The sequence below is a fragment of the Pristis pectinata genome, chromosome 9 (assembly GCF_009764475.1).
Source record: "Pristis pectinata isolate sPriPec2 chromosome 9, sPriPec2.1.pri, whole genome shotgun sequence".
Classification (NCBI taxonomy): Eukaryota; Metazoa; Chordata; class Chondrichthyes; order Rhinopristiformes; family Pristidae; genus Pristis; species Pristis pectinata.
Window position 1 is genome coordinate 75,940,875 of NC_067413.1, and position 20,430 is coordinate 75,961,304.

Genomic DNA, 20,430 nt, shown 5'->3' on the forward strand with positions numbered 1-20,430 from the left:
TTCCTATATCCAATTTTGCAACTAAAATACTTCTATTTATTACATGGGCATCCAATAGGTAACTTATTGCCCTGATAAACCATTTTAGTTGCTTTGCCAAAGAAAACAATGTGTTGCTCCAGTATCATACAACTTGCTAGAGTGGATGATAGAACAACACAAATCTTCAAGTCCATGGATGCAAGCTATTTATGGAGATGCTTTTTTTTCCCCACATACAAGGCCTTCTTCTTGTCTACTCCAGCCTAGAAGGTGAAAGGACTCATGGATCCTAAAAATCACAAATACTCTCTCACAGTCATCTGACCATACGCAACCTTGTAACAAGATATGGCCCAACTTTTGCTTTCAACCAAACAGAGCACTTTATTACTGATAAGGTTGCTAACTCTAAAAAAAAAAATTCTCATTAATGAATCCATTAATGAATTGCCCCAGACTCTTGCTTTTGACTAGGAAGGAAGCAAATTATTTCCCAAGTTGTAATTTCTCATTTAAATTTGATATTCATATTTGATATTTCAATAGTCTACATCCATCTATTGGCATACCCTACTAGGAATTAAATTCATAGCAGTGTTAATTCTTACCCAAATCATGAAAATTGTTCAAACATTCATGAAATTAATCAACATTCTAAGTGATTGGGAATCTCATTTTGCTTGACAGTATTTTCCTTGATACAGACCAAAGATTCTGATTTTTGTTAATGAGGTTTGCTATCCAATGACATTCCAGAATTAAGTACGTATACAACACTGATAAAGGGAAACAGAAAAATCACAGGGTTTGCCTCAATCTATATTTAATAGCCAGTTGGTGGCGCCATCACACCACGAAGTTAATTTTTCAGATCTTGTATATACCTCCTTAAAAGAGAGTATTAAACAAAAATCAAAAATGGAATTCTGTGGTGATAGCCATGCAAAAAAAAAATTCCCTTCCTCCCTTCTCTGTGGCTTGTGGCAATTTTGCACACCTACACAAATCCATGTTTACAGAATGGAGAAAGACCGAAAATACACACGAGGGCAATATGCAGGCTGAAAATGTTTTCTTGCTCGAGTGCTCTTCACTTCATTTGGTTGGAGACAAGTTGACCTATATTGGATTATAAATTGAAATCTGCCATTTAAAATGTATTAGCAACAGTTTTATATATTCTCATAGTTCAAGAGGATTTTAAAAAAATGGTTTTCCATAATAGAAGCAACAGTTAATAGATGCAATAATCTATTAGTCAGTGATCTCAATTAAATACATGTGACATTTATAGAATGCCCTCATCTTTCATATATATCATTCAACTTGCACATCACTCAAAATGCTGTCTCAGAAATCTCCATTAGTTCCCTGTACATTTTTTATTAATACTCATTATGAAGAAATGTAGTTTTTATTACATATGTTTGGCAGAGCAGAAATTTCATGGCTTCTATCCAACTAGCTTGACTTTGAGGTTTATAAATGTAGAGAGAAATGGAATAGAGTTAATTAATTCAAATTCAATTGATCCATATACTGATTTAATTTGCTGTGTAAATGAGATTTAAGACTCCAGGCTAATTTTAGAATGATTTCATAATGATGTGTGACATACATCTCACTTAATTACTACTATTTAGCATTTCTTTCAGAAAGTGATTTCTCACAGCTCTTACTCTAATCGGTCACTTCACAGCTAAAACTAATTATTCTAGTTTAATTTGCCAGTACCAACAACTGATTAAGTAAGAATTTAATGCAAAAAAACAAATGCCTGCAGATCAAGGAAGTCGTATGCTTAACTTATTTGGTTTTATTTCTACAATAAGTATTTACAGAGTTTTACCCATCTATATTACTGTCAGATGTATATATTACATATTTACTGAAATGCTCAGACTAGATCTCAGGAAAGGTATGCTAAGATAATAGATCAATAAGTTGATTATTTATTTAAAAGCAGACAATGTATCATGTTCAAACAAAGAAACAAAACAGCATCATTATACATCTGAGACAACCAAAATAAAATATTTAAATAAGGTTGACTCTTGCTGCCTGAAGTTTTAATGAAACAGGTGAATCAGCTTTTTTAATATTTCTTAGACTGAAGTTATACTGTATACGCCTGCTTGAAACAGGTACACTTTGTATGAAGTATAGCCAGCAAACAGAAATTACACTACTTTTTACTCCTTAAACCAAGCTTAGCAAAAATGCAGCTTTGGGCAATCACACTTTCATATATTACTTTTTAAATGTTCTAAGTGGGCAGTAAGGTGAAGGTTTCCACAACCACAGTAAACTCCATTGCAAAGTTTAAGCATAAATATAGTAACAAGTATAAAAACATTCCTCTGGAACCCATGCAAATGCTGTTAAGTTTAGGCATAGCTAATAATACATCAGAAATAACACCATGGCTCATTTGACAAACTTATTATAATTAAAGTCAAAAATAAGATTTCTGCTGGATTTGAACTGCAGGTAAATGCTCAGGCTTCCGGGCAAACTTATTTGCTTAATAACAGTGCAATTACTCTCTACTAAAGGTATTAGGAAACATAGGTTCATTTATAAAAATTACTTAATGCTACGTTATAGTTTCTTAGTTACTGTAGGAATGGTTAAATTAATCATAAACTATAGTGGTTACTTTAAACCTAAAATAATCTTTGATTATTCTGTCAAAACTTTTGACAGTTTTTCCCTCTTGAGGGGCTGTAAATCTCTTAAAAACCAATAATTTCATTCACATCTAAACATAAGCACTGTTCTTTTGAATCTTTAAATTTAAATTTAATAGTGACGTTTTCATTGTTAGGTCAATGGTTTTCAATAATTTTAAAGAAAGGTATATCATTTTACATACATGAAATGTTTAATTTAAGCAACAAAATTAGCAAAAATACTCCTGGATGTTTAACCAACTGCTCAACTAGAGCAGTTCGGGAGCTGAAGCACAATTGGGCTATTTACTTTGCAACTAAGCCCATAATTACAATGTTTTAGGCAACTCCCTTGGCTAAATGCCAAGACTAACAGCTGCCATTTACCAGAATAGAGATGAGGATATAGCCTGTTGGTATAGCAAGTTAGTGTAGAATCCTGTCATGACAAGAGGATAAAATGTGAACATTTCTGTAAATGTCAGTACAAGACCCTAATCTTGGTGGAGCCAACAGAAAGAGATACAAACTAATTCTGGGTGCTTCAGTGTAGACATCTGACCAAAAATTGGACTGGAAATATAGCATTTCCAGGTGGTTAAATAGATCCCTTTCAACAAGAGGAATCTAATGCCAGTTTTAGAGTTTAGTTCCCTTCATAGCATTAAGGGTGTGATGAACTGGGCAGGTCAGCCATACATATCTGAATTCAGCAAGATCCCACAGTTAGCAATGAAATGAACTGCCAGACAAAAAAAAACAAAAATACATGTTTGTCAGCAGACTTTAAATCATTCCATGGGATTCTCTGAATTCACTTAAGCGGGCAGCTGAACGACTGGGCTTCTCTTCATTATAACAAAATGCTCTGTAACAATGAAGGGTATAGCTACAAAGTTGCTGGGTAGGCAGTCATAGTTCTGGACCATTGATCTAGACACTCATTTAAATCTCCAGTCTCAGTATTGGTCCAGAAATTACCTGTGTGTCATAACCCATTTGGCTCAGTAACACTCTTGACAGAAGGAACTCTTACCTGATCTAATCTTTGAACAACCCCAGACCCATAACTATGGGCGACTCTTAACTGCCTCTTCAGTTCAGAAGCATTTAGGGATTGACATATCTCAGCAGCACCAATAGCATATTCTATGAATAAACAAAAAAATCCACACTTGTTTAGACTCTTCCGAACTGGAGTTTGAACCCATTGTTTTCTAGTCAATAATGGAAAGTCCTATTACTGTGCCTTGGCTGGATGTTCAATAATGAATATGGCCAACTCATTTCAATGCACTGTGATAAGTACGAGGGCAATAGGTCTCACAACTGCTGGTAAAAACATACATTGCAGTAATTAATTACCTTTAACCAGACTTTTTTTTGGAAAAAACATTGAGATGTAGAAGATCCAAGAAAGTAATACTTATGTATTACTGTCTTGCATCTACCATTGATCTTGCTTGACAGTGGTAAAGCTTCTAACAGAAACATGTGTCGTTGTATGGAGAGTGCTTTTACAATGTTAGATGGAATTTCCAAGAGCTTAACCAAGCAATGATGAACAGATACTTGTGCTTGTGTGCGAGAGAGTAGGAGTGAGAGCGAGAGAGCTTTTGAGAACCTCCATATTGCTGTCTATGTTCTGGTTAGTAATAGAAAACGCAAGACCAGGAGAGCTGTTAGTTTGGTGGTTCATCACAGCACGTTAGCCAGATAGTTAAAGGGGAAATGAGAATTTAATGAACTTTTGTCTTAAATGGCATCAAGTTTTTTTTTACAGCACCCATCCTGACACAAGATTGGTCAATTCTGACAAGACTTTAAACGGCTCAAAAAGAAATGAGCCACCCAATGAAGAATATACAAACTATTCTGATTTCAATTTATTGTTTGTTAACGACTGGGCCAGTTGGGTTTTGATTATGCACAACACCCGATGATTCTGATTGGAGATTTAATTACAATTGCAGTGAACATCATGGAGATGTCTACACCTGTTCTTGATAACCATTAGTAGCTGGCACTTATGCAGCATGAATATTATCAGATGCACCATATCAGCTTATATTGGATATTGTTCAGGTACTGCACCTGGGCACTAAGTACTTTATTGTTGCAAGTAGTACTGAATATTGTACAACTTTTGACCTCCCAGCTACTTCTAACATTTTTACACTTTCAAAAAGAGACTAGTTGTCCAACCTGCAAAAGAAAACATTAAAATAATTAGCACTGCTAATAAACACAAACACAAAAAGTCTTAGGCATTGTTTTCAATTGCAAAGGAAAACAAGTGCATACAAGCACAAAACAATTTAAACAGGCAAAAGGGCTGATGTAGCATTTGTAGATATCAGGCACTGTTCCTAGGTTGGAATCAAATTCATAAAGCATTTTTCAATTTCTTCTGGGTTAAATTTATTCAAGTCAAGGAAGGGTGATCAGATTCAAAATTGTTCAGGATTTCGCCCGAGAATGATGCTGTTGTACATTGATCAGAGCTCAAGTTTACATTTATGCTGCCCAAAACACTGCTACAAATGTGGAAAGAAAGAAAAAACAATTTTCAAGGCTGGCGCACTAACTTTGAATCTAACATAACTTGACGACAGATCAACACTGAATGACCATTGTGACTCCATGAAAGACCTGCCAATTGCAAGCTCCCAATAGTCTTACACATTCACTGCATTTAGATATAATCCTCAATTCTATCCCTTGATCTCTCTGATGCACATGTCAAATTGCTTGCCCCTTGCCAACACTAGCCAGGATTTAGCAGGAAGTTGACAGCAATTCCAAGAGTTCTGTGCATATGTAGTCAAATGCAGATGTATCAAACTTGCTTGGTGGTAACTGACATTGCATTCCTCAAGGCACACAGCTGCTGGCCTCCCCCTGGATTTCAACAGTGGAGCTCAATCTTACTGAGATTCCCTAATACTTATTCTGAAGGAGGGGGATAAACAAATCTCCACTACTAATATATCCCATCAAAAGTGCCATCAGGACATTGTTGAAAGAAAGGAAGGAAGTTATTGATCTTCAAGTACCTATGAGTAGTAGGGCACTAGGAAGTGTAATGGAACAGAGGGACCTAGGAGTACAAGTGCATAGTTCCTTGAAAGCAGCGTCACAGATAGACAGGGTGGTAAAAAAAAAAGGCATTCAGCATGCTGGCCTTCATTAGTCAGGGCACTGAGTATATGAGTTGGGACATTACGTTGCAGTTGTACAAGTTGTTGGCGAGGCCACACTTGGAGTACTGTGTACAGTTTTGGTCACTCTGTTATAGAAAAGACATGGTTAAACTGGAAAGAGTGCAGTAAAGATTTGAGGATGTTGCCAGGACTAGAAGGCCTGAGTTATAGGGAGAGGTTGGCCAGGCTAGGTCTCCATTCCTTGGAGCATAGGAGAATGAGGGGTGATCTTATAGAGGTTTATAAAATCATGAGGGGCATAGCAGTCGATGGTAGCAGTCTTTTCCCCAGGGTAGGGGTGGCCAAAACTAGGGGGCATAGGTTTAGGGGGAGAGGGGAAAGATTTAAAAAGGGATCTGAGGGGCAACCTTTTCCACACAGAGGGTGGTGAGTATATGTAAGGAGCTGCCAGAGGAAGTGGTTGAGGCAGGTACAACAGTATCATTTAAGAAGCACCTGGATAGGTACATGCAGGAGTGGGGCTTAGAGGGATATGGGCCAAACACAGGAAATTGGGAATAGATGGGTAGGCACCATGGTTGACATGGACTCATAGGGCCGAAGGACCTTTACCCGTGCTGTATTGCTCTCTGACTCTATACCATCAGAACACAAGAAATTCCTTTGAAGATAAAGGATAAATTACATACAGGCAGCAAGAATGGCATACACAAATAGAAACAAACTATATTGGAATTGTATTAAATGTGAAGAGCAAACTGGGATTGTTTTTTTTAAGTAAATGTACTTAAGAAAGCATTTAAAGTTCCATTTTATGATCTTTACTCTGTTGCAAGACATTTAAATTCACAAAAATGTGACCAAATCTGTATGTTAAATTGTGTTAGTTGAAAGAATATTGTCTTTCATTATAGAATACATTTTAAATTAATTTTAAGGATGGTACAAAAAACTCAAAAAAAATTGCCAAAAAAGTTCTGCAAAGTTAAGCAAGAAAAGATTTCTAGTCATAGATCCCAGAGGCAGGAAATATTTAATAGTGTTCACATCAAAAGTTTACAGTTTTGGAAATCAATCCAAAGAATAGCTTTAGATATTGCATTCACTGCATATTTCATTATAATACCAAAAATACATTATAAACACTAATGAACAACAATTCTAGTGATGATTGCACCAACATTATTTTCTTCATGGACAGTGCTAATATTAATCCAAACAATTTTGCCTGAACTGAAAAGACTCTGCTTCAACCCCCATAGCATAACACCAGTTTCCTTTAAAAAACAAGTTAGACATACCAACCATTTGCTTTGATCAGTAAACTATAAACTTGCATCATGGCACAGCCCATCTTTTTGGTACTTAGATAAAAGGAAGAAGAAACAAAGTCAGATTATATTAATTTTAAAGAAATAGGATGCCATAAGTCCATCTAAATATTTTAAATTATCCCCTTGAAACCTCAGTGTTTATGTAAATATAGTTAGTACTTCTGCACAGGTAGAGGAAAACTGATGCGACAGGTAAGGGAATAATCAAAGGCCAACAGACCATGAAAGAAACAAGCTGTGGTTTTGGAATAGTCTATTCCACAAATACTGGGGCATATCATGATCAATTCAGGCCTTTCCAAGGTCGCTGCCCATGTGAATCCCACGGCCATGCTACTTTCTGCGGCCCTACACGTCCAAACATCCAGGAGGTCTTCTTGTGGCTGACCCACAAGGCAGAACTGTGACTAGACCTCAGGTGGCAGAACCAGAGGCCCAATCGCCAGATCACCCTGAATGCCTTTTGACTGCTCACTGGTGTCAAAGTCCTTTTATCAATGTTTTTAAATGTCTTTGATAATCAGGAGGTATTTAAAAAGTCAAAATAGATTTAAATAATGAAAATGAAACATAAAAAACTACTTTAAATCATCTAAATACAGAAATTTAAAACATTAATAAATACCCTGTCAATCCAGGTTGGCAATCTCATTCAAGTAAATGGGCTGTGCTACATATACCAGCCACAGATGCCATCTGCATACAACATACATCTGATCTTTCAGCTCAACGCATCTGAGGTTTACCGCAGAGTCCAACAGCAGAGCAGAAGGTCAGATGTGGCAGCATCTGACATCCTGCTCCTTCCTGTCTTCTACATTGCAGTGGATTGACAAGGTGTTTATTTTACTTATCATAGAATCATCTAACAGTACAGCACAATACAGGCCCTTCGGCCCACAATGTTGTGCCGACCTTTAAACCTCACCTAAGACTATCTAACCTCTACCTCCCCCATATCCCTCTATTTTAAATTCTTCCATATGCTTATCTAGCAATCTCTTGAATTTGATCAAAGTACCTGCCTCCACCACAACCCCAGGCAGCGCATTCCATGCCCCAACCACTCTCTGGGTAAAAAACCTTCCTCTGATAGCTCCCTTGAACTTCCCATCCATTACTTTAAAGCCATGTCCTCTTGTATTGAGCATTGGTGCCCTGGGAAAGAGGCGCTGTCTGTCTTAAACTTAATCTTAAATGTTTCAAATTAATTTTTATACTTAGATGATTTAATGTAATTTTCATGTCTCAATTTTCATGGTTTGAATCTATTTTAATTGTTTTTAAATATCTCTGATTATCAAGGGGCAGAGGTCAGGAACAAGTTGACCCCTGCACTGCAACAAGCCATGTCAACCAGCAGCCTGCAAGCAGCACAATTCAGCTTATTAATAAAATCCTGCCATGTTAGCTTGTGAATATGAAAAATTCAATAATAACCAAAGTAGCAGTGTGATCAGCTAAGATTCATTATTATGGCTTCATTCCACTGCAACGTGCTCTTCTCCACCATTTAAAAGCTGGCAGAGGTATCCAGCACATAATATTAGTAGCAAAGAAACAACTCTATACTGAAACTAAAGTTGAAGTTCTCTCAATACTAGAATAAAATCTTTTCTAACATATACAAAACATTGAAAAGTAGCTGAACAAGAATTTCCGATTTATGATGTGAAAATAAAGAAGAATTTCCACTGAAATCTACTGGCTTAGATAAATTGGTCAGGATCTTCAATTAAATTAGTTTGTTATAGTTTTAAAGCAATTCACCAAACATACGTGCTAATTTATATCTTACACATCCCAATGGAAAGAAGTGGAAGAGTAAATAAATGTGAAAAGTATAGCTTTGATTCACAACATTACAAAGAAATTGAATTGATACAACAGCTCTTACATTGGCTTTTGGAGTTGTGCTTGAATAATTGTCACCAAAAGTTTATGATTTGGCCTTAAATTTTATAAGTGCTTTACTTTTCTTCCCATTTGTCACATCTTCTAATACCTTCAAATGAAAATACATTAAAAGGATTGTCCTTGGTGCAATGAATATACTCAAGTGTTCTTAATATATGCAGTTGAGGCCAAGCATTTAAATAATGCAGAAGTCCCTCTGCCATTTAAAAAATACAATTTAAATTACACTACATTTAAATTCTGAAAATTTTACCCCTCTAACACAGTTCAGCAACATGTACTTCAAAACACATGCCTGTAAGTTCATGGAGTCCAAACCCCCAACCCACCCCCCTCACCACACACACACACACACACACACACACACACACACACACACACACACACACACACACACACAGTAAAGCAGGGCAATTTTGGAATTACTAAATTAGGGGAATATTCAGGTGCAGAATGGTTCAATATGTAAATGTTTCAAACCACTTTATTCAAAGTGGTATTACTTTCTCATACCAGAATCAAAATCATATTGCAATCATATTCATCATAAAAGGAATGGGTTTTGATTGAAAGCAAACTACAGATTATGGCACTTTCTTCCAGGTACAATTTGCAGTAAACTTTAGACAACAGGTTGTTGGAAAATGTTAAAATAACAGTCAGTATTAGCCAGATTAACTAGAGTAAAATCAAATGGCTACTGAAATGTTTGATCATTTTAAGGATTGGCAATTTCTCTTTTCTCACATTCAATACAATTTTATTCAGTCATGCAGATAACTCTTAAATCACATCGATATTGTCTAAGAGCAAACTGATCTTTTGGTACTACTATATTGCAAAGTCTTACTTTCCCAAGCAGCAAAGAGCTAGCAAGTACCCCATATGTTAAGCTCATAAGGAACTTCAGAAAGTACATCACTATTAAATGATATTAAATACATGACAGAATTTTTGCACATTTACGAACAACCATTTACAAAAGCCAAATGCATAAACAGTCTACAAAAACAATTATATGAAGCTTGGGGCACCTAAAATGGGCTCTTGTTCTTGCGCATCAGCTCTTTTTATTCGAATATTTAACAGGACTATGAGAACAAGCCAACTGCCACAGCTGCTTTTCAAGACTGCATTAATTATAGAAGGCAACACAAAACATGCTTTGTATTTTGAAGGAGCAGCAGCTTCAGAAAGATCCATTTCTCATATAGTGGGATACTGTGGGTTCATTGTCTTCACCCTGTTAAAAGAGAATGGCACATTCATGCTTGAGAAATTCCTTAGTGGAGGGCTCACCCTGTTCATTTAACTGATCAGACAGATGGAATAACAAGAAAACAGTTCTAATATATCAGCAGAGTCTGCCACTGTAGAATTCTTGTCTTACAAATTATTCAATAATTTTTATCTGTGCTATTCAACTAGATTTGAAACAATGATCTGCATACATATCTCATTTAGCATTCAGAGTTTGTGCATCACATGGTCCTATCAAGTTTGCACGAAATGTAAGCAGTGAGGTAGACACATTATTCCTAATTTCCTTTCTGACTTTAAGAACACAAGAACAATCAAGTACAAGAAATAGGTTAAACTGTTATTTATTTTGTCTAAACCAGATCAATTCAATCCAACGAAATCACAAGTTTATGGTACAAAGGAACATTGAACAAATTAACAAGCAAATTTGGACAAAGGTGATATCTTTTTCAGGGCATATCTATCAAACTCTAATTGGTTCAAATATTTAATGCGAGTTCTGGATCAAAATAAGAGACAGGAACAAAAATAACAAATATCACAACTCCTGCTCCTGAATTCTGCACACCTTCAAAAACAGCTCTGGTAAGTTTCCTAAACAGCTGTCTTTCCACACAATCACCTTCTAGTTTGATATGCACGTGCGCTGCTGGCTTCCCAGTGTATTCAGTTCAGAAGTAGTTCCTTAGCTTCAAACCACTTTGGAACATCAAGGATGTGAAAATTAGATTGGGAATATTTTCTTCTGGGATTTGGGGAGCAAAGGAAGGGCCAAAATGCCATGCAAGGGAAACTGAAGTGCCAATTTTCCTTCCTATCCACAAGTTGCAAATCATGGTACAAACAAGCTTGCTTCATGACACCACAGGAAAGGGAAAGCTGCACTCAGCTGTATAATTAGATGAAACTGATGTCCATGTGTATCGGACACCAGTTGGTACCCAGGATACTTAACACAACTTCACTCTTAATACAAGGATTGCTTTTATGTGACTAAGTTTGGGACAATTTAATGAGGTAAAATATCTTGCAAATAAATGCAATATTTCTGTGGATACATTTCACCCAAAGGTTAAAACCACATAAAAAAAGGTGCTTCTATACAATGTGGTTTGTATAGATGCAGAGGTTTCAATGTTAAATCTCATCTGTTCGCCACCCCACACCACCACCCCCCTCCCCCCAGTCAAAAGCATGGTTCTTCATTGGCAAAGGAGGAATGTGAAATCAAACCTTATGAATAATCTTTATAATTTGAAAAATGATGCCCTCTTTCAACTGGGAAACAAATTACTGCAATAACTTTTTTTTCTCTCACCATCCAATCAATATTCAAGGTACTCATGACCAACTACCAACCTTATTCTCTCCTTGCCAGCCACTTGTGACTCAAGAGAAATTCTCAACGCTGGACCCTGCATAACAGATCAGAATATAGCTGCAGCATCGTTCTGGTTTGTGGAAGAGGTGCAGCGACCAAAACTGAAATCAACTGAATGACTAATTTCTATTCAAAATATGGGTAGTGTTGCCAGTGACACAACCTTAACTATCCTTAGATTGGGATGAGCTTTCATCTTGAAATGTTGTAGCTCCTGAAATAGTGCTCCCATCCCAGGGAGAAAATCAGGACAATGGCCCATTGATAATAATGAAGGCAATACATATTTAAGTCAGTATGGTGTGTCAATTGGAGCTGTAAGTGCCTATTAACATCTTGTGTAAAGGAACATGCAAATTAGTTGGATAATTTCATTTAAGCTCAGATGGACAAAGCATTCAACAACGTTGCAAGTTTCATTACACTTAAAACTTTCAGCCAGCATGTAGAGTATGCAGTGATGATGACTGCAAGAAAGGAATACTCTTGAAGCAAATAAATGGACTGACCTCCAAGGGAAGGTCAAAACTTAGCAAGTCATGCATTATCAGGTTAATATTTCATCATGAGTCCATCACAGAATCATAACATTGTTTCAGTACAGGAAGCTACCATTCCACCCATCTATGCCTTCTCTGATGCTTTGGCAAATAGGTGCCGAAATGTAGAAGGCATGCCTTTACATAATTGAGATGAAGCACTTACAACATGAACATTAAAATTTAGCAAAGCAAAAAAAAAAAATCACAGCAACTTATCACAATAATACTTTATGAAGTACTCTTATTGGTTATGACTTCAGACAGGAAAGCAAGATGCATTTCTAAATGGAAGTGTTTTGGTGAATTCTTGTTTCATCTCACACTTTAGATATCAAGTGTAATGAAGGTTATTTAGATCCCCTACATTTGTTCTTTAGTAAAAAAAAAGTGCCTATGATCCCCATTTAATCATTACCACGTCTTCATCAAGTACTTTATACTTTATCAGTAGAAATTTAAACAGATCCATCAATATTAACATTGCACCAAATTGATATTGTTTCTGTGATCATTGTTAGTGTGTAGCAGTACATTTTGCAAAGACTCTTGGCTATCATAATCAGTGGCTAGTTAACCTAACAAGAATTTCCTCAGACCAATAATGTGGCTATTAACCTATTGAAAATAAATATTAGTTTTTCCCTTAAAATAGTGGACACCAATACTTTGTTCGGTTGAGTATTTCATATAGCTCAGATGGTTGAACTTGACTATGCCTGCAGAGGACGAAGCAATAAGTTAAAGAAGAAGAATTCTGCCCCGATTTCCTGCAATAGTAGCAAGTTAGTAATAGTTGCCCTGGTGGCAAACTACTTATTAAAAGAAATCTGGAAATGGAGCTTCTTAGGAAGCAATGTCAGTGCATTAACAGAAACTTAACTGATATAAACTAATCTACACATTGTTAATGTCCTGTTCTCAACGGTTCTTGCATGGAACTTCAATTTTTCTTCCCTTTAATGGCACTGCTCCCAAAATGGTCCTTTCCTCCACATCCATGCCTCATACAGTAAATCCAGGGAAGGGTCCAAAGTGTGACTTTGGAGATGATGCACACTTAGTGAATTGTACTCAGAACATCCACTCAGGACAATTAACCATATGGCATCCAGTGCCATGCCCATGTACACATCACATGTGCTTGTTTTATTCCAAAATCTGAGCACTGTGCAAGCAAATAGTTCCAACAAGGTTTGTTATCAGTTATGTTCCAGAAAGAACAGACTGTAATGTGGTTCTGGTGTTGTTTGCTTTTTGAAATTAAACAAAATTACTATTAACATAGCAGCTGTCACCGGAAGTCAAACACAGATGTATAAAAAATTCTTAATGGCTGTACAAAGTAAACATGCAACAATATTAACAGGGTTGTTTGTGCATCAACTTCAAAAGAAGAATAAGATCTGTTAAGGTTATTAAAATGTATGTATTTTTATACCAGTTGATCTGACAAACACAATGTGACCAACATAATGAATGATAACTCTAGGAGAGCTATTATCCGGAGGTACAAATTTAATACAAGAATAAATCAAACTTCCTTTTATTAATGTAATGTATTACAGTTACTTTACAAATTTAATTCCACGATTCCTAGCTTTTGCCTGGTTAATCGGCAGCCTCCAAAGTTATTACACTTTAGAATGTGATTTCCCCCCCCCCCCCCCCCCCACACACACAATTTTCTAAAATCCAGCCATCTAGAAAGCAGATTAAGTGATCCTGTTACTGGGCACAGTGGTAGTGGAGAAGGATCCTGCTAAGACAGATCCTAGAATACTGTAACAGGGGCAAGATCAAGCGGCACTTTAAGATGACAGCTGTACAGCTACTGTCAACAAATTCAGCAGATCTGCTAGAGCTGGGCAGATGATGTCACAATCTGGCAGTGTGCAGAGCAGGTGACTTCATTACACATGCAATCTAGACTGCAATAACATCACTGGGGCCCAATGAACAATCTAATTGGAGGCCACTGTGGGAAAGCCAGTATTATTTCCCCAACCCAGCAACACAATGGAGCACAAAATGGTAATTTAAGAAATTCTTTCTGGAATCAGGAGTGGCAGGCCTGCATCACTGGGTACAAGCAAACATTGGAGCTTCTTGACAGAAATATGAGAAAGCACAAAAAGGAAACATTTAAAAATTGGCTGCAGAAAGCCAAATAAACACTTTGAAAGTTGGGATGCAAAGAAGGTGGAGGCAGATAATGCTCCAATAGCAATTATCTACCGAAGGAATGAAACATTAGCATTAAAAAAATTAAAATGTTTATGGCCACAAGAGGGTATTTGCTGATAATTACCAACTATCACACTTTAATTCATTCATTTACTCCTGAATCTAACGTTTTTCTCAAGTGAGAAATAATTGGACAAGAATCTCATGTTCACACCTTTGCACTAATTTCGGTGCTGGGTCTATTGCCTAGAGCTATTATTGTGCATCATGAAGTGCAGCAGGCCATGTCCAGAAAATTACTGGCTTCCACGTGTGCATTTGCTCTAACAAATGGCAAAATTCAAAGATCTCTATAATCATGATAAGCACTTATAGCCTCAACATTATTCTCTATTATAATTACTGAACTTCTGTAAATTGTAGTGTTACATCATAATTGACTGGGTCTAACAATTAAAAGCCAGCACTTCCACTTGTCCCAAACCTCTGCTCAGTAAATTTCTGATCTTGGGATAAATGCACTACACCACTGGGCACCCCATAGAATCAAATGAGGGAGCACAAATCTAAATAGATTTGTCAGCACTTGGGTGGGAAATGTGCCTGCTAAAGTCCAGTGGACCCATTCATCTCAATTGGAAAACCTTCTACAGGTAAGAATAGTCTTTGAAGAAAGGCAAATGGCAAGATCAGCCATTTCACCAGAAGATCCAAGCAAATATGCCCAGGTTTCCACATTCTTTCCTGCTCATGTCAGCCCTACATATTAAAACTCCATTTCAGACTCTACATCTCTCTCTTTTGCGAGCATTTGAAAATTTGTATCTGGCCCATTCTTTCTGACTCTACTCCAACATCATTTTTGCCTGCCTTTTTTTTTGTCAGCAATGAATGAAAGTTCAGGACTTCAGTTTTTGTTGAAGTACCATGGCCAAGACCCTTTTTCAACTAGTCCAAAGTGCAATTCATACTTATAAAGCAAGTTATTCCTCAAAGGGGCATTGCTACCCACCATCTCCTGATTTATGTAGCATATTTACACCTTTAGTAGTTTTCAGACTACTTTATGCAAACTATAACTGTGCATCAGCAAACAAACTGATTTTAATTGCAAAAAAGGTTTCCCAGTTTAGAGGCAAGTAACAAGTTTAAAGTTAGGAGAAATGGAGGGGAGCAGAGGAAATAGAGATGAAATAAAGCCATCCTACTTTAAACAATAGAAGATGGTTGATATTTTGATTAAGGATTGAGCCAGAGAAAGTGATGGGATTGAACAAAATGAGGGCACCATCCAGCAAGGACTAAGTGCGAGCTCAAGACTTAGACAGGGGTACGATAATGAAATCTGGACCCACACAGTCAAGAGCACCACAGTGGAGTTGTCTTCTATCAATGCTGCAAAATCCTCTAGATTTACTGGAAGGATAAGCAAATTGATTCCTGTCCCAGGCCCAAGTCCCCAGAGGTGAGACCCAGTTCCACTCAGTGTTCTGGGCAAGCCACATTATTGCAACTCTTGTGAACAGATTCCTGAATCAGATTCTATTCCAACCTGTCATAGGAAGTAATTACTGGGCAGGCAGACGGGTAAAAAAAGGATTCAAGGATATGCTCCAATTTTCATAGAAAACTTGCAACATCCCCAATGACGCTTAGGAATCACTGGCCCATGACCACTCAAAAAGTGGAAGAGAAGCATTTGGGATGGTATTGTGAAACTGGAGTCCATACACAGAAGCCCTATGTAAATAACAAAACGAACTCACTACTTCACAAACTTCCGTCCACCTGCCCCATGAAACACCTCCTGCCCCCTCAGTGGGCTAATCTGCAGTTCCTACAATACCAGTTACCTCAGATCCCATAAAAACTGCAGTGGAAGTAAATCATCCTTAATTCCAAGAAAGTACTTAAGAAAATTGTCTTAAGCATGCGATTACTTTTCAGTTGTTCCAACACTAGGTGGAGCTGCTTTACCTCCAAGCTCTGACTGAACTTCAGTCCAATCACTTTGACAGCTTTGTACGCAAGTTATGCTGAACTATTTATTTCACTCCTTTTTAGATAAAAATATATAGTCGAAAAGAACATTTTCCTATTTTCATTAGGCAAGGTTTATTTAAAATTACTACGTTTTATGCTGCTCACCGACTTGAGGGACAGAAGTAGGTAGAGTGGACAATTAAAAGGGAAAGGGAGAAGAACATACACCTCAAAAGGACAGCGAGGGAAAAAAAACCAAATGTGCATGTGGTAGGGTGCAAGACAGGGTGGGGGGGGGGGGTGAAGAGAGATCAGGGTACTGAAGGAGAGCAGATTTCAGGGTGGGAAGGATTGAAGCTGACAAGAGAGGTGGATGAAGGAAAGGGGCTCAGATGGCAGCAGCCGACCAGACCACATATGCCTGAGTCAATAGGTGTTCATTCATGTCTCTGCTTGTGGTGAAGTCCACGTTTGTGCTTGTGGTGAAGTCCACGATGCAGAGCCTGGTTTCCAGTTGTCTTGGACTCCCTTGAATGCTCTGTGAAGCCCGTCTGGGAGTTGATGTCGAACAAACACCTCACATAAAAAGAAATCATGGACAAGTAACTCTTACTCCTCCAGCAGTAAGACGATATTCTTACTCAACATTAAATTCACATATGCACACCTTTAGATGCAAGAATGCAGTAAGGACAGTCCCGGGGAGACTGGCCAGGTTGAATCATAGTAATGACATCAAAAGGTGGAGGTAAGGATGGAGTCAAGTACATCTGTAGCTGAGATGTTTAGGGGAATGAATTACGGGGCAGATGTAAGCAAATCGGGAGAATTTTTATTTCAGGGCAGACATGCATGGAAGGGATTAGCAGGCAGGAGAGGAACTCGGTGATGGACATAGGGTGGGAAAAGGAGGGAAGAGAGTGACAGAATGAAATGAAAAACAGACCTGTGATTGTGATAGAAACATAGAAAAACTACAACACAATTCAGGCCTTTCAGCCCACAAAGCTGTGCCGAACATGTCCCTACCCTAGAAATTACTAGGCTTAACCCATAGTCCTCTATTTTTCTTAGCTCCATGTACCTATCCAACAGTCTCTTAAAAGACCCTATCGTATCCGCCTCCACCACCGTTGCCGGCAGCCCATTCCATGCACTCACCACTCTCCGAGTAAAAAAAACTTACCCCTGACATCTCCTCTATATCTACTCCCCAGCACCTTAAACCTATGTCCTCTTGTGGCCACCATTTCAGCCCTGGGGAAAAGCCTCTGACTATCTACTCGATCAATGCCTCTCATCATCTTATATACCTCTATCAGGTCCCCCCTCGTCCTCCATATCTCCAAGGAGAAAAGGCCGAGTTCCCTCAACCTGCTTTCATAAGACATGCTCCGCATTCCAGGCAGCATCCTTGTAAATCTGCTCTGCACCCTTTCTATGGCTTCCACATCCTTCCTGTAGTGAGGTGACCAGAACTGAGCACAATACTCCAAGTGGGGTCTGACCAGGGACCTATATAGCTGCAACAATACCTCTCAGCTCTTAAATTCAATTCCCCGATTGATGAAGGACAATACACCATATGCCTTCTTAACCACAGAGACAACCTGCGCAGCCACTTTGAGCGTCCTATGGACTCGGACCCCAAGATCCCTTTGATCCTCCACACTGCCAAGAGTCCTACCATTAAGACTACATTCTGCCATCATATTTGACCTACCAAAATGATCCACTTCACACTTATCTGGGTTGAACTCCATCTGCCATTTCTCAGCCCAACTTTGCATCCTACCTATATCCCTCTGTAACCTCTGACAGCCCTCCAAACTATCCACAACACCCCCAACCTTTGTGTCATCCGCAAACTTACTAAGCCACCCCTCCACTTCCTCATCCAGGTCATTTATAAAAATCACGAAGAGCAAGGGTCCCAGTACAGATCCCTGAGGTACACCACTGGTCACCAACCTCCATGCAGAATACGACCCTTCAACAACCACTCTTTGCCTTCTGTGGGCCAGCCAGTTCTGGATCCACACTGCAATGTCCCCTTGGATCCCATGCCTCCTTACTTTCTCAATAAGCCTTGCATGGGGTACCTTATCAAACGCTTTGCTGAAATCCATATACACTACATCTACTACTCTTCCTTCATTGATGTGTTTAGTCACATCCTCAAAAAATTCAATCAGGCTTGTAAGGCAGGACTTGCCCTTGACAAAGCTATGCTGACTATTCCTAATCATATTATACCTCTCCAAATGTTCATAAATCCTGCCTCTCAGGATCTTCTCCATCAGTTTACCAACCACTGAGGTAAGACTCACTGGTCTATAATTCCCTGGGCTATCCCTACTCTCTTTCTTGAATAAGGGAACAACATCCACAACCCTCCAATCTTCCGGAACCTCTCCCGTCTCCATCGACGATGCAAAGATCATCGTCAGAGGCTCCGCATTCTCTTCCCTCGCCTCCCAAGGAAGCCTGGGGTACATCTCATCCAGTCCCGGCGACTTATCCAACTTGATGCTTTCCAAAGGTTTCAGCACCCCTTCTTTCCTAATATCTACATGCTCAAGCTTTTCAGCCCACTGCAAGTCCCCACTACAATCCCCCAGATCTTTTTCCGTAGTGAATACTGACGTAAAGTATTCATTAAGTACCTCCGCCATTTCTTCTGGATCCATACACACTTTCCCACTGCTGCACTTGATAGGTCCTATTCTTTCGCATCTTATCCTCTTGCTTTTCACATACTTGTAGAATGCCTTGGGGTTTTCCTTAATCCTGCCCGCCAAGGCCTTCTCATGCCCCCTTCTGGCTGTCCTAATCTCCTTCTTAAGCTCCTTCCTATTTGCCTTATACTCTTCCAGATCTCTAACATTACCTAGCTCTCTGTACCTTTTGTAAGCTTTTCTTTTCCCTTTGACTAGATTTATTATAGCCTTTGTACACTACGGTTCCTATATCCTCTCGTGACTCCCGTCTCATTGGAACATGCCTACGCAGAACTCCACACAAATATCCCCTGAATATTTGCCACATTTCTTCTGTACTTTTCCCTGAGAACATCTGTTCCCAATTTAAACTTCCAATTTCCTGCCTGAGAGCCTCATAATTCCCTTTACTCCAAGTAAGCGCCTTTCTAGTCTGTCTGTTCCTATCTCTCTCCAGTGCTAACGTAAAGGAATTATGATCACTATCACCAAAATGTTCACCCACTGAGAGATCTGACACCTGACCAGGTTCATTTTCCAAAACCAAATCAAACACAGCCTCTCCTCTTGTAGGCCTATCTACATATTCTGTCAAGAATCCTTCCTGAACACCCTTAACAAACTCCTCCCCATCTAAACCCCTCACTGTCTGGAGATGCCAATCGATATTTGGGAAATTAAAATCCCCCATCACAACAACTCTGTTATTCTCACACCTTTCTAGGATCTGCTTCCCTATCTGCTCCTCAATATCCCTGTTACTATTGGTGGGCCTATAAAAAAACACCCAGTAAAGTTATTGACCCCTTCCTGTTCCTAACCTCCACCCACAGAGACTCCATAGACAGTCCCTCCACGACGTCCACCTTTTCCACAGCCGTGACACTATCTCTGATCAACAGTGCCACTCCCCCATTTCTTTTGCCTCCCTCCCTGTCCTTGCTGGAACATCTAAAACCCTGCACTTGAAGCAACCATTCCAGTCCCTGAGCCATCCAAGTCTCCGTAATGGCCACCACATCATAGCTCCAAGTATTGATCCAAGCTCTAAGCTCATCCGCCTTGTTCACAATACTCCTTGCGTTAAAATAGACACATCTCAAACCTGTCTGAGCACGTCCCTTCTCTATCACCTGCCTATCATACCTACTACTAGCTTTCTCTATGAGAGCCAAACACCTCTTCCCCAGTCTCTCCAGCTCAGATCCCACCCCCCAACAATTTTAGTTTAAACTGTTGAATGGAGCAAGACCATGAGAGAAAGCAAGATCAACTAGCTGAAAGTTAT

At 38.7% G+C, this 20,430-nt stretch overlaps 1 protein-coding gene across 1 annotated transcript in view; it reads right to left on the reverse strand.

Annotated features, from left to right (window-relative positions):
• Positions 1-9,465: 9,465 nt before the first annotated feature.
• The window catches only part of ca8 (carbonic anhydrase VIII), a 52,253-nt gene continuing 41,288 nt past the window's right edge, over positions 9,466-20,430 (reverse strand). The window contains exon 10 of the mRNA XM_052023387.1: positions 9,466-10,312. The gene's annotated coding sequence lies outside the window, so the exon portion shown is untranslated. The remainder of the gene's footprint in view (positions 10,313-20,430) is intronic.